Consider the following 13919-nt stretch of genomic DNA (forward strand, 5'->3'; position numbering starts at 1 on the left):
TTAGGTATGCTTCAATCTTGGAAGAGGCCTATTGAGTTTCCCAATGCTTGTTTAAAGCTAGGGCCCAAAGTCAAACCCTTCCAAGCTCTGGGAGAAAATGCTGAAATGAGCAGTTGCCATAAAACAGTTAGAAATGTCAATAACCAACATCTAGGAGATATATAAAAAATGCTTCCCCAACCTTTGGAACCCGATGACATACACGTCATAGGGTTAAATATTCCTTCCAGGTCCAATATAAAGGGAAAGACTGGTTTATCTGGAATGTTCCACTGGAGCACTTCATTGGTTATTCAGATTCCACCCCTTCCATTTCACACTCCTCACGAACACCATCAGTGACAGAGCATACAGTAAGAACCATGATACCATTTTAAAGTTTTAATGTGAAAATATGCTTTATAGTAGATATTCTTAAATAGGCAACTTACTCTCTTTCTTTTTTTAGGAAATCTGCAGGAATAAATTAAGATGGGATTTAAATATTTGCAAAAGGTTACATTTCATGCAATTACAAAAAAGGAAGACGAGAGGCTAAGTTATTAACACTGACAATATTTCCGAATAATATATTTTTCTATTGCATACCGGTCTTGGGCTCTCTGTGTTTCCTTCAAGAGGGTAAGTGCCATGGCCATTCCGGCTGAGGTGCTATTACTCAAGTTAAAAAATGAGTTTTTAAAGTTTGGCAGGTGGCTTCTCCCCAGTCGTCCCCTCAAACCCCTCCCACCACCATATTTAGAGAAGGTGGAGCAGTAGCGTAATGAAACTTGAGGGGGGCCCCGTTCAAAGTACATGGAATGGGGCCCGACTCAATCAGGCGCTGTCAGGCCAGACGCCCACCACCCATGCACAGTATTCAGTGCTGATAGGGACCCCTACAGCTAGGGCCCCACCACCCCTGCAACGTGGGTGCTGAGAGGGCTGTTGTTACACCATTGATGTGGAGGTTTCTGTGTCTTCAAAGGACAGTGTCAGCTACACACTAAAAGACTCTTTGGGCCTGATTAGATCTTGGTAGAGGGAATACTCCATCCCAAACATGACAGATATCCCATCAGGGATTGCAATATGGCGGACAGGATATACATCAGATTTGTGACAGAGTATTCCTCTTTGCTGTGATCTAATCAGGCCCTTAATCTGATTTGAATATGACAAATGTCCATCTATACTGACAGAGAGGGCAACAGAGTATGGCCTGATATCCATTCCTGGTGCAGCTGCCAGTGGCAGAAACCTCCGTAAGCACCCCTGCCATCGCTTTGGTATTCTCTGTAATGCACATTTCCCAGATGGAACAAACTGCAACTGTCAACTTTCGACACAAACAACTAATTCCAAATCTTAGGTAGCAACAGAGAAACAGGGTGAAGGTCAGCAATGCCCAGGGGCACCATCTATATAGCAAAGTGAGGATGCTCTAAAACTGGTGTAATCTCCAAGTGCCTCAAATGTTTCTGCTGGCTGGTGAAGTAAGAAAAGTTATGTTCTCCCTCTTAGTTCACACAACTGCAAATCTGAATAGCCAAACAAGGACCCAATTTAGGGGTCACTGCTCAAACTACTGTTTTAATTTTCTAAAAGTTTGCAGAGCACTTTATGACCCTTGTTTGAGGGTGTGATCATGCTGCATGGTACAAAGGACTGGGCATTGTTGTTTCCCAGTGGGAATTTACCAAGTATATGGTGCAATAATGAGTTGCAGGCCTGGAAATGTGGACTAATATTTGGGTAACGTAATGACAGGGCCCTTTCCTGCATGTGGTTTCTGGATTCAAGCCTCATTTCCACACACACCTTCCAACTGCTATTCACAGGCTGAACTTGTAAGTAGAACCACAAGTGAAGCTACAGTGTGCAAGTCCACACACTGTCAGTTTGTCATTGTCTGGGGGAGGCTTCTCCAACAAGGAGTTTGTGAGCTACTGGTAGCTCTCTAGCAACCTGCAAGTAGCTCTCCTGTGTGTAGTCCAGCCCAATAAATTAGGAAAGTTTGCTTTGTTCAAGGGAAAGACAAAACATAGGAAGGAATCTATAAAGCTAAGACTTTGTCAAAAGCAATGGCGACCAACTGGGAGACAATGTTATTCCTATCTCTAGAGGGAAGAGCTATGGAATTGCCATGACAAAAAGTGATCATCAATTGCAAATAAAAAGAGATTTGTGAACCAACCCATTAACTGGTTGACAAAATTCTGAATCCTAGTGGGTTGGAATTCAAACTATCTAATCAGTATTCATGAGGAAGGGCTCAAATTGCAAAATCGGTATTAGTGGATGCCATCACAAGGGTGGTGGCATGCTAGGATCAGCAGATTAACAAATCTGTGATTGCAGAATACTTTGTTTTTTTAAATGGAGTCTGTTTCCCTTTGAGGAAATGGGGCTTAGTTTAAATTTAAAAAGAAAAGTTGTTTACATATTTTGGGAATTGGCAGTTATCCCCTAGAGCACTCCATGCTCCCCAGTGAAGGTTACCTGTAACCCTTCTCCTCTTTCAGGGGAATAATTATCAGTTATAAGCATATATGCATTTCAAGAAAATTACAAAAGGTTCTAAGCAGCAGAGTCTTGCAAGAAATGTTTCAGTTCTTTGTTATTCACAGATAGACGTGCTTGCAGATGCAAGTAACAAAAGATGCCAAGATTATATCTCCAAATTCTACAAACCAGAGTCAAAGGGGAATGCCCTTTTAATAGATTGGTCAAAGAAAGTTCTTTATGCATTTCCCCCAATCTCCCTTATACCAACAGTTCTTACCAGTTCATGACCAGAATGATCATTATATCACCAGACTGGCTCTACCAATGGTGGTTCATGGACATTCTACCCCTTTCAGAGCAATCAGACAAGACACTACTGGGCATACAAAATCCCCTGTACAAGTTGCGAGGCTTTGTCCTATAGGCCAACCTTTCAGCACTGTACTTAGCGGTCTGGCTCCTAAAGCAGTCACTATTGCCACTGTGCGCAGAGTTAGTGAAATGTAGGTTTTATGCACTACTGACCCATGCACAGTACTCAATAGTAATAGAGTGGTCATGAGAACCTACCTGTTTTCTTCCTAATGTAGAGTAATTTTTCCCATTAACCAGACCATCTCCTCACCTACATTCTTTCTTAATTCAGCTACTCCTGCTGAAAGAGCATTGCATCCCCTACATATAAAGAGATCTTTGAAATTTTATATAGACAAAATCAGAACTTCTTTTTGTAAATTGTGGCCCAGTAAGTTTATCTTCATAAAAGCAACCTATTTCTATATATGGATAGTCTCTTGTATACTTTTTTCACACCATCTAGCAAAAACACCATTGCCTGGTAGACCCAAAGCACATTCCACACCATACAAAGCTGCTGCTCTCTTAGAAATGTGTCCATTTAAGAAATTTGTAAGGCTTGTACCTGAGATTCGTGTACATGTTTACCTGACAGTATTTTCTGGATTTGGACTCCAGAGCAGATATTCATGTACGGCAAGCATATTTGAGAAACCTTTTTAAGTGACTCCAGGAACTGTTTTCTTCTTCTCGTCCGCATATTTATGAGCTGCACATGCTATTGTATTCAGTTTTTATGACTAATGATGAGGATCCCCTGGAGGAGAAGGAAAAGTGACTCACCTGTAATCCTAGTTTGTTTTATAGGAGAACCCTTATCATAATAACAAACAAGACACCCACTACCCCTGACAAGAGAAAAGAGGAAATACAGCTCTCGTTTTCATCCAGGATCCTTTTATCCTCTCATCCTCCATGAAAATGATCTGCCCTTTTACTCGTGGGGGGGGGAGGGTCATAGGAAATAGGGTGTACTGTGAAGGTCTTAAAGGCACAGTGCCAGTTTCCTTTCCCAATGTTTTGCATTGCAGCCCATTGGCTAACACTATTCTTCATTCCCTTTTAATTTAAAAAGGTTTGTGAAAGATTTTCTATGCTAATTGTCCAAATTAAGCCACTGTTTTTAAGTGATTGGCTTCTCATTTATAATAAAAAAATAAATAGAATTGGCCACTTTTAGCCCTTTTCACAGGCTGCAAACACATATGTAAATGTAATATCATACAATATTGTCTGGGATTCTCATGCGTGGAGGGGACTATTCCAAAAAAGGACGGAGAGCTGCCAACAGTCATAATACGCCGAGCGGAAAACCGCCACCACTGGCGGTCTGCTGCACGGCGGTCCCTCGGCGGTCTTTAGAAAAGACCACTGAGGTCAAAATGACCCCCTTTATATCACTTTTCAGTGATACCTTTACATTTTCTTATTGCATCTTGATCATTTTTGACCTGCAAATATCCAGACAAATATTATGGGTGGTCATTACAACCCTGACAGACGGTGTTAAAGCGGTGGTTAGACCGCCAACAGTAAAATATTTGCAATTACGACCGTGGCAGAAACCGCCAACAAAACAGCCACTTTAACACTCCGACCGCCACGGCGGTACTGACAAACAGCGCGGCGGTCACCGCCAACAGGCAGGCGGGAGACAATGTACCGCCCACACTATTATGGCAGGCCAATCCGCCACCTTTTCCGGGGCGGATTCCCCGCGGATAAAAACACGTCGGAAACATGCATTTCGAAGGGAAAACGCTCACCTCTACACACTTCACGAGGAAGGAGGGCACCATGGAGCCGGAACTCCAAATTCTTCCTGCAATAGTCTTCCTGCTCCTGTACCAGGAGCACCAACGCCAGTGGTGAAGACCACGGTGAGTACTGCACCTACGACATAGGGGAGGGGGGGAGGCAAAAAACAGGGACACACACACACGTAACACCTCCACCCCCACCCACTACAACACACACACCATTGCATATCCAAACATTACAGTAACACCCCCCAAACCCCCACCCCCCCCCCCGGAAGAATGCAAAGACAAAAGGAAATGAGTGTAACCATTGTATAATATCAAAATAGAGTAAGCAAAAATATACATATATACACTATTAACAAAATATACACCACGAATAGTAGTCCAGGTAATACACCATTCATAGTCCGTGGACCACTGGGACCAAAATGCATGGGCGAGGCCCACACAAGATACTCGAACATGACGGAGAGAACACTGCAGGGGCATCAGATAGAAATACAACAGGCACCTCAGGGGGAAGGGAAGGGGGGGCACCTCAGCCGGATGAGTACACGACGCCAGATCCATGAGGGGGCTCCATGCCCATTTATGTATCCTGGGGAGTGCAAAGCCACAGTCTCTCAAGTCTCTACAGTGGGTGGTTTGCCCACTGCTTTACCCTGGGGAGTGCAAAGCCACAGTCTCTCAAGTCTCTCCAGTGGGGGGTTTGCCCACTGTACCATCCTGGGGAGTGCAAAGCCATAGTCTCTCAAGCCTCTACAGTGGGTGGTTTGCCCACTGTACCATCCTGGGGAGTGCAAAGCCACAGTCTCTCAAGTCTCTACAGTGGGTGGTTTGCCCACTGTACCTTCCTGGGGGGTGCAAAGCCACAGTCTCTCAAGTCTCTACAGTGGGTGGTTTGCCCACTGCCATATCCTGGGGAGTGCAAAGCCACAGTCTCTCAAGTGCATAACAGTCTCCACTGGTTCTGGAGGGGGACTGGTGCCCCGAGTGCTTCATCCTGCCAAGGACAGACGGAGTGGATGCATGTCTCCACTGGTTCTGGAGGGGGACTGGTGCCCAGAGTGCTTCATCCTGTGCAGGACAGACGGAGTGGATGCATGTCTCCACTGGTTCTGAAGGGGGACTGGTGCCCAGCGTGCTTCATCCTGCCAAGAACAGATGGAGTGGATGTATGTCTCCACTGGTTCTAGAGGGGGACTGGTGCCCAGAGTACTTGACATGGCGGTCCTTGCCCTGTTCAGCGGTCCTTGCCCTGTTCAGCGGTTCTTGCCCTGTTCAGCAGTGCTTGAGTTGGCGGAGCTTGCCCTGTTCAGCGGTCCTTGCCCTGTTCAGCGGTGCTTGCCCCTTGCCCTGTTCAGCAGTGCTTGCCCTGTTCAGCGGTGCTTGACATGGCGGTCCTTGCCCTGTTCAGCGGTGCTTGCCTTGTTCAGCGGTGCTTGACATGGCGGTCCTTGCCCTGTTCAGCGGTACTTGACTTGGTGGTCATTCATTGCCCAGCTGGGCTGGGGCTGGCGGTCCTTCGTTCCCCAGCTGGGCTGTGGCTGGCAGGGTCCTCCTGGGCAGCTGGGCTGTGGCTGGCGGGGTCCTCCTGGACAGCTGGGCTGTGGCTGGCGGGGTCCTCCTGGACAGCTGGGCTGTGGCTGGCGGGTCCTCCTGGGCAGCGACGAGGGGACTGGTGGTGGCCTCCTTGGCAGCGACGATGGGGATGGTGGTGGCCTCCTGGGCAGCGACGAGGGGACTGGCGGTGGCCTCCTGGGCAGCGACGATGGGGCTGGCGGTGGCCTCCTGGCCAGCAGGGATGATGGCGGTCATCTCCGCTGTGCTGCTCCTCCCAGACTTTGCGGCTTTCTTCTGCCCCTTCCCCACCTTGGGAGGAGTCACAGCTGAGTCTACACTTTCCCCGTGACCCCTGTGAGGCGGCTTGGGTGGCTGGAGTCTTCCCCCTCTCCCGCCGGGCACTGGCCAACTTCTGGTGCTTCACAGGGGGGGGACTGGCTGTGCTCTGGCTCCGTGAAACACCTCAGCCGGATGAGTACACGACGCCAGATCCATGAGGGGGCTCCATGCCCATTTATGTATCCTGGGGAGTGCAAAGCCACAGTCTCTCAAGTCTCTACAGTGGGTGGTTTGCCCACTGCTTTACCCTGGGGAGTGCAAAGCCACAGTCTCTCAAGTCTCTCCAGTGGGGGGTTTGCCCACTGTACCATCCTGGGGAGTGCAAAGCCATAGTCTCTCAAGTCTCTACAGTGGGTGGTTTGCCCACTGTACCATCCTGGGGAGTGCAAAGCCACAGTCTCTCAAGTCTCTACAGTGGGTGGTTTGCCCACTGTACCTTCCTGGGGGGTGCAAAGCCACAGTCTCTCAAGTCTCTACAGTGGGTGGTTTGCCCACTGCCATATCCTGGGGAGTGCAAAGCCACAGTCTCTCAAGTGCATAACAGTCTCCACTGGTTCTGGAGGGGGACTGGTGCCCCGAGTGCTTCATCCTGCCAAGGACAGACAGAGTGGATGCATGTCTCCACTGGTTCTGGAGGGGGACTGGTGCCCAGAGTGCTTCATCCTGTGCAGGACAGACGGAGTGGATGCATGTCTCCACTGGTTCTGAAGGGGGACTGGTGCCCAGCGTGCTTCATCCTGCCAAGAACAGATGGAGTGGATGTATGTCTCCACTGGTTCTAGAGGGGGACTGGTGCCCAGAGTACTTGACATGGCGGTCCTTGCCCTGTTCAGCGGTCCTTGCCCTGTTCAGCGGTTCTTGCCCTGTTCAGCAGTGCTTGAGTTGGCGGAGCTTGCCCTGTTCAGCGGTCCTTGCCCTGTTCAGCGGTGCTTGCCCCTTGCCCTGTTCAGCAGTGCTTGCCCTGTTCAGCGGTGCTTGACATGGCGGTCCTTGCCCTGTTCAGCGGTGCTTGCCTTGTTCAGCGGTGCTTGACATGGCGGTCCTTGCCCTGTTCAGCGGTACTTGACTTGGTGGTCATTCATTGCCCAGCTGGGCTGGGGCTGGCGGTCCTTCGTTCCCCAGCTGGGCTGTGGCTGGCAGGGTCCTCCTGGGCAGCTGGGCTGTGGCTGGCGGGGTCCTCCTGGACAGCTGGGCTGTGGCTGGCGGGGTCCTCCTGGACAGCTGGGCTGTGGCTGGCGGGTCCTCCTGGGCAGCGACGAGGGGACTGGCGGTGGCCTCCTTGGCAGCGACGATGGGGATGGTGGTGGCCTCCTGGGCAGCGACGATGGGGCTGGCGGTGGCCTCCTGGCCAGCAGGGATGATGGCGGTCATCTCTGCTGTGCTGCTCCTCCCAGACTTTGCGGCTTTCTTCTGCCCCTTCCCCACCTTGGGAGGAGTCACAGCTGAGTCTACACTTTCCCCGTGACCCCTGTGAGGCGGCTTGGGTGGCTGGAGTCTTCCCCCTCTCACGCCGGGCACTGGCCAACTTCTGGTGCTTCACAGGGGGGGGACTGGCTGTGCTCTGGCTCCGTGAAACACTGGCTGGCCTAGTGGCCGGTGAACTCCACATACCTGTCACAACAGGAACCACTGTTGCCGGTGGTTTTGTGGCTGAGGTGCTAGTGCGTGACCTATGAGTTGGACAGGGGGGGGTGGTGGGGAATAGGTTAAGGGTGGACATGAAAAGTTGTTTGGAGACACTGGGACGGGTAGCTGGAGGGGGTTTGGGAGTGGAGGAAGAAGTGGTGGTTGTAGGAGGTGTAAGTTTAGTGGATTTGGGTGCAGGTGCATGTGCTGGAGGCTGCTGTGAGGTGGATGGCTGTTGGGTGGGTATGTGGCTGCGTTTGTGTATCTTGGGAGGGGGCGTCACAGACACACTGGGAGATGACACAGGGGACGTGTGAATGGTATTGGGGGTGCTGAGTGCACGTGAGCGCGGTGTGGTGGTGGGTGTGCTGGTGCGGGACGTAGTGGCTGTAGTGGCAGTGCATGCAGGTGTGAGTGTAGACGAGACTGGGAGGGAGGAGAGAGACAACGAGGAGGGGGACACAGTGGAGGCAGTAGATGTTAGTGTGTCTGTATGTGTGTGATGCTTGCGTGAGTGCCTGTGGGATGTGTGGTGCTTATGTTTGCCTGAGCTTCACTTGTGTGGTGAGGTGTGTGCAGGCTGGTCTGATGGTGTGCTTGGGATAGGCAGAGGTACAGGGGATTGGGTCTGGGTGGAGGAAGTTGGAGGGGGAGGCTAGACACAGGGACAATGGCTGGCATCAGTGCTGAGGCCAGAGTTTGAACAGTTCGATGAAGGGCAGCCTGACCAGAATGAATGCCCTCCAGGAATGCATTTGTGTGTTGCAACTCCCTTTCTACACCCTGGATGGCATCAAAAATGGTAGACTGCCCAACAGTGAGGGACCTGAGATGGTCAATGGCCTCCACACTGAGGGCAGCAGAGTTGACTGGGGCAGGGCCTGAGGTGCCTGGGGCGAAAGAGATGCCCACCCTCCTGGGTGAGCGGGCACGGGGCGAAGGCTGAGGGGCTGCTGGGAGGGCGGTAATGGTAGGGGGGGTGGCGGCTGTACCTGCTGAAGTGGGGGGCACAGATGTTGCCGCCACCACAAGGGAGCTCCCATTGGAGGACGAGTCTGTGTCGCTGGTTGCAGATCCTGTGATTGCCATGGTGCTCCCCTCGCCCTCCGTCCCACTGGTGTATCCCGAGTCCGTAGTGTGGGCCTCCAAACCCATGTGGGATGCAGCTCCCTCATACTCCGGTGCCACTGCTCCTCCGCCTGATGATGCTAATGCACACAAGAACAGGGAGACAGCAAAAAAAAGGGGGGGGGGGGAGAACAGAAGAAAGACAGGTTGAGTGCATGGCTTACTGCTACTGTTGGCGGACAAGACAGACTCAGCAGCCCCCTGCACTACGTCGCGCTCTTGGACTCTACAGTGCAATTCCTGGGAAATGGCCTACAAGGCTAAGGACGAGACCTGCACACAGATGACACAGGTGCATGAATAGCTGTACTTGCCACTCTACAGAGGTGGGGTGGGGGGCCACAGGGCCATGCCTTACGTCTCTGGTGGATCCCCAGGGTCCAGACGTCCTTGGCGATGGCACACCAAATATCCTTCTTCTGGTGGGCGCTGACCTACATGAAATGTACAGGGGAAGAAGAGAAGTCATTACCAACTGCATAGTCAAAGTGAGGGGCCCCCATCCCTACCCTTGCCATGTGGCACATGCACCGTCTTTCATGCATGCAGGACTCTGCCCCCTTCCTTCTTACAACCAGCCCTCTCCACACAGGCATAGCCCATACAACATGCTCCCTTTGTACTTACCTGCTGGTCTGGAGGACTGTACAGTAGCGTGTACTGGGGGAGGACCCCGTCGACTAGCTTCTCCAACTCCTGCGATGTGAAGGCAGGGGCCCTTTCCCCAGACGCACAAGCCATTGTCTCTTCCAGACCGAGGTCACAGCAGCACTTGCAGTGTAGGTCCTCTCCTGTTGAAGATCAGGTATCGAGTGATTCAACAGATAGAAAATTGAGGTCACGTCTGCGGCGGTGCGTACCATCACCGCCGGCGTTCATCGTCATTGGCTCCTGGGACCCATAGGGTCCAATGTTAACAAATGCAGCATTGCGCCGCGGTCTTCGACCGCCTACCGCAACGGTGTACAATGCCAGCGCAGTTACCTCACATCCCATTGTCCCGCTTTAGAGGTCAGGCAGCCGCTATTTCAGGGACCCACATGGCCTAATTACCAACTGTGTCACACATACCTAGGCCTACTCTCAACACACATACAGGCCAGATTTTGGGTATGACTCGTGTTCTGTGTAGACTCTGGGTACATACCTCTGAGTTGTTTGACTCTGTGGTCACTGTTGTCCTTCATAGGCACCGTCTGCTGGGACATGTGAGGAGATGGCAGAATCCTCCGGTGTACCGACCGCTGGTGGACCTGTCGACATTGGAGGAAAGAAATTTGATCATCACCTACAGGTTTGACCGTGCCACAATCCAGGAACTGTGTACCCAGTTGGAGCCAGACCTGATGTCAGCAATCCGACATCCAACAGGAATCACCCCTCAAGTGCAGGTGCTATCAGTGCTCGATTTCCTTGCAAGTGGGTCATTTCAAACAACTGTGGCCATGGCATCAGGGATGTCCCAGCCTATGTTTTCCAACGTATTGTCCAGAGTGTTGTCTGCCCTGCTGAAACATATGCGCAGCTACATCGTGTCCCATCAGGTGGAGGACTTGCCTACAGTGAAAGGTGACTTCTATGCGTTGGACATATCCCCAACATCATAGGTGCCATTGATGGGACCCATGTGGCTTTGGTCCCCCCCCACAGGAGTGAACAGGTGTACAGGAACCGGAAGAGTTATCATTCGATGAATGTACAGATGGTATGTTTGGCAGACCAGTACATCTCCCATGTGAATGCCATGTTCCCTGGCTCAGTGCATGACGCCTACATCATGCGGAATAGCAGCATCCCTTATATGATGGGTCAACTACAGAGGCACAGGGTGTGGTTATTAGGTGACTCTGGTTACCCCAACCTGTCATGGAATCCCAGGACCAGGGCAGAGGAACGCTACAATGAGGCCCATGGGCGGACTAGGAGGGTGATCGAACGCACCTTCGGCCTCCTGAAGGCCAGGTTTAGGTGCCTCCATATGACAGGTGGATCCCTATTCTACTCACCAAAGAAGGTGTGCCAGATCATCGTGGCCTGCTGTATGCTTCATAACTTGGCTTTCCGACGACAGGTGCCTTTTCTGCAGGAGGATGGTCAAGATGGCGGTGTTGTGGCAGCTGTGAAGCCTGTGGACAGTGATGAGGAGGAAGCAGAGGAAGAAGACATTGACAACAGGGACTCAGTCATCCAGCAATATTTCCAGTGAAACACAGGTGAGAATACATTCCTGCCTACTACAAGTACTTTTACACTTCTACCTCTATCCTGTCTGTTGATTTCACACAGTGTATGGTCACTGAGTTGTCACTTTCCCTTACGGTTTCACAGGTGTGAGTCCCAACGTGTGTCATCTGATTAGATTCCTCATGGACTAGAGCTGTGTGACAGGTATGTTGACATTACATTTGAATGAACATTTTGCCACTGTAATTGCTAGTATACTATTTCGAAATCACAGACAGACTCCAAATTGTTTTGTGCTTTAAGTGTGTTTATTGAAGTGCTCAAAATTGGAGGGGGTAGTGAAATGGTGAGGGGAGATGGCAGAGGAGTGTCCATGGCAGAGTCCAGTCTATTAGTCTCACAGGTGCATTGCCCATATGGGCATAGGAAGTGGAGCTGGGGCAGTTCCAATATGGACAGGGTGACAAAGTGGGACAGTGGGTTGACAATCAGGGTGGTCTCATTTCTTGGCGGGGGTCTTGGCATCGTGCTCTGGCTTGTTTCTGGATCTCAGGGACCGCTTGCGGGGTGGTTCTCCATCTGCAGGGGGTGGGGTGCTGGTGTGGTGGTCATGTGGCGGTGCCTCCTGTCCACTAGTGCCGGTGGAGGTGGTGGGCTGTACCTCGTCCATGCTAGTGTCAGGGGCCCCTTGTAGTGCCACAGTGTCCCTCCTGGTGTTGAGTATTTCCTTCAGCACCCCTACGATGGTGCCCAGGGCGGAGCTGATGGTTCTGAGTTCCTCCCTGAACCCCAAATACTGTTCCTCCTGCATGCGCTGGGTCTCCTGACAACTTGGCCAGAACCGTTGCAATCGTCTCCTGGGAGTGGTGGTATGCTCCCATGATGGAGGAGAGGGCCTCGTGGAGAGTGGGTTCCCTTGGCCTGACCACCCCCTGTCACACAGCAGCCCTCCCAGTTCCCCAGTTGCCCACTACCACTACCCCCAGGTCCCTGTTCTTGTTTGGGTGGTGGGTTATCCTGGGTTTCCTGTAGTGGTGGACACACAGCTGATTGACGTGTACTGGGGACGGAGGTATGGGCCCGCTGGGTGGGTGCTGTGCTGGTGTTACCAGAGGGGGGGTAGGTCTGTGGTGGCCTGTGCCTGTGTGAGGGTAACCGACTGTCCCAAGGCCCACGATGGTTCGGGCTGGTCATCTAGATCCAGTTGGACAGAGCTGCTGTCATCATTGTGGGCCTCTTCTGTGGGTGGGGTGGAGATGTCTGGACCCTCCTGTCTGGTGGTCCTGCAGGGGTGTAAAAGCATGATTATTGCATCTGTGTGTGTCATGGTGTGCAATGGGTGGGTGACCGTGTACCCCAGTGCTTGCATTCCTGTGTGGGGGCTTGTGTGATGGGGGTTTAGGGGGGTGTTTGGGTATGTGCAGTGGGCATGCATTGGTGATGGGTGTCCATGCGTTGTTGTTGACTGCAGGGCTTCGTGGGATGTGTGGCTTGTGATATTGGTACATTTGTGAGGAGTTGGAGTGATAGGGGTGGGGGCGAGGGTGGGGGTATGTGATAGCATGCAGGTAGGGTGGGGGATGTAAGAGTAAACTTTGACTTACCTGAGTCCATTCCTCCACCGAATCCTACGAGGCCCTCAGGATGCAGAATCGTCAAGACCTGCTCCTCCCATGTTGTTAGTTGTGGGTGAGGAGGTGGGGGTCCACTGGCAGTCTGCTGAACCGCCTGGTGGTGTCTTGAGACCACGGAACTCAACTTCCCTGTAGGTCGTTCTACCTCTTCCTGATGTCTTCCCGATTTCTTGGGTGTTGTCCCACTGCGTTGACCCTGTTGACTATTCTCCATAGCTCCATCTTCTTAGCAATTGAGGTGTGCTGCACCTGTGCTCCAAATAGCTGTGGCTCTACCCGGACAATTTCCTCCACCATGACCCTGAGCTCCTCCTCCGAGAACCTGGGGTGTCTTTGCCGTGCCATGGGGTGGTGTAGTTGATGTGTGGGGTGGTGTGTGTGGTGATAAGTGTGGTGATATGTAGTGGGGTGTGGAGTTTTGTGCGTGGAAGTTGTGTAGGTGATGGTGTTGTGTGCCTGTGGCTGGTAGTTTGTGGATGGTGGTGTCTCTCACTGGCCTTCTCTCTGTAATAGTGGTCATAGGGTTTTGTGGGTGATGTGGATGTGTGTTTTATATTGTATTGGGTGTGTGTATTTCGAATAGTCCAATATGGCGGTGTTTTGTAGAAGTGTGTGTACTTTGAGCGCGGCGGTGTGTACCGCCAATGGAATACTGCGGTTGAAAGACCGCCGCGTGGATTCGTGGGTCGTGATAGCGTGGGCGTATTTCTGTTGACGTGACGGTGAAGGATTTCTTTTTGCCAGTTTATCACTGACCTTTGGTGTGGCTGACTTGTGTGGGTGTCTGAATTTTGTAGGATTTCAAGTTGTGGGTCATAATAGCTGTGGCAGAATTCCG

General features: G+C 51.5%; 1 long non-coding RNA gene across 2 annotated transcripts in view; it reads right to left on the reverse strand.

Moving 5' to 3' along the window:
* Positions 1-203: 203 nt before the first annotated feature.
* Positions 204-13919, reverse strand: part of LOC138249774 (uncharacterized) — a 220029-nt gene continuing 206313 nt past the window's right edge. The window contains exon 7 of one of the 2 annotated variants that reach the window (XR_011194841.1): positions 204-453. This is a non-coding gene — a long non-coding RNA (uncharacterized lncRNA). The remainder of the gene's footprint in view (positions 454-13919) is intronic. The other variant, XR_011194840.1, reaches the window with a different exon arrangement.

Source organism: Pleurodeles waltl, chromosome 8 (assembly GCF_031143425.1).
Source record: "Pleurodeles waltl isolate 20211129_DDA chromosome 8, aPleWal1.hap1.20221129, whole genome shotgun sequence".
Classification (NCBI taxonomy): domain Eukaryota; kingdom Metazoa; phylum Chordata; class Amphibia; order Caudata; family Salamandridae; genus Pleurodeles; species Pleurodeles waltl.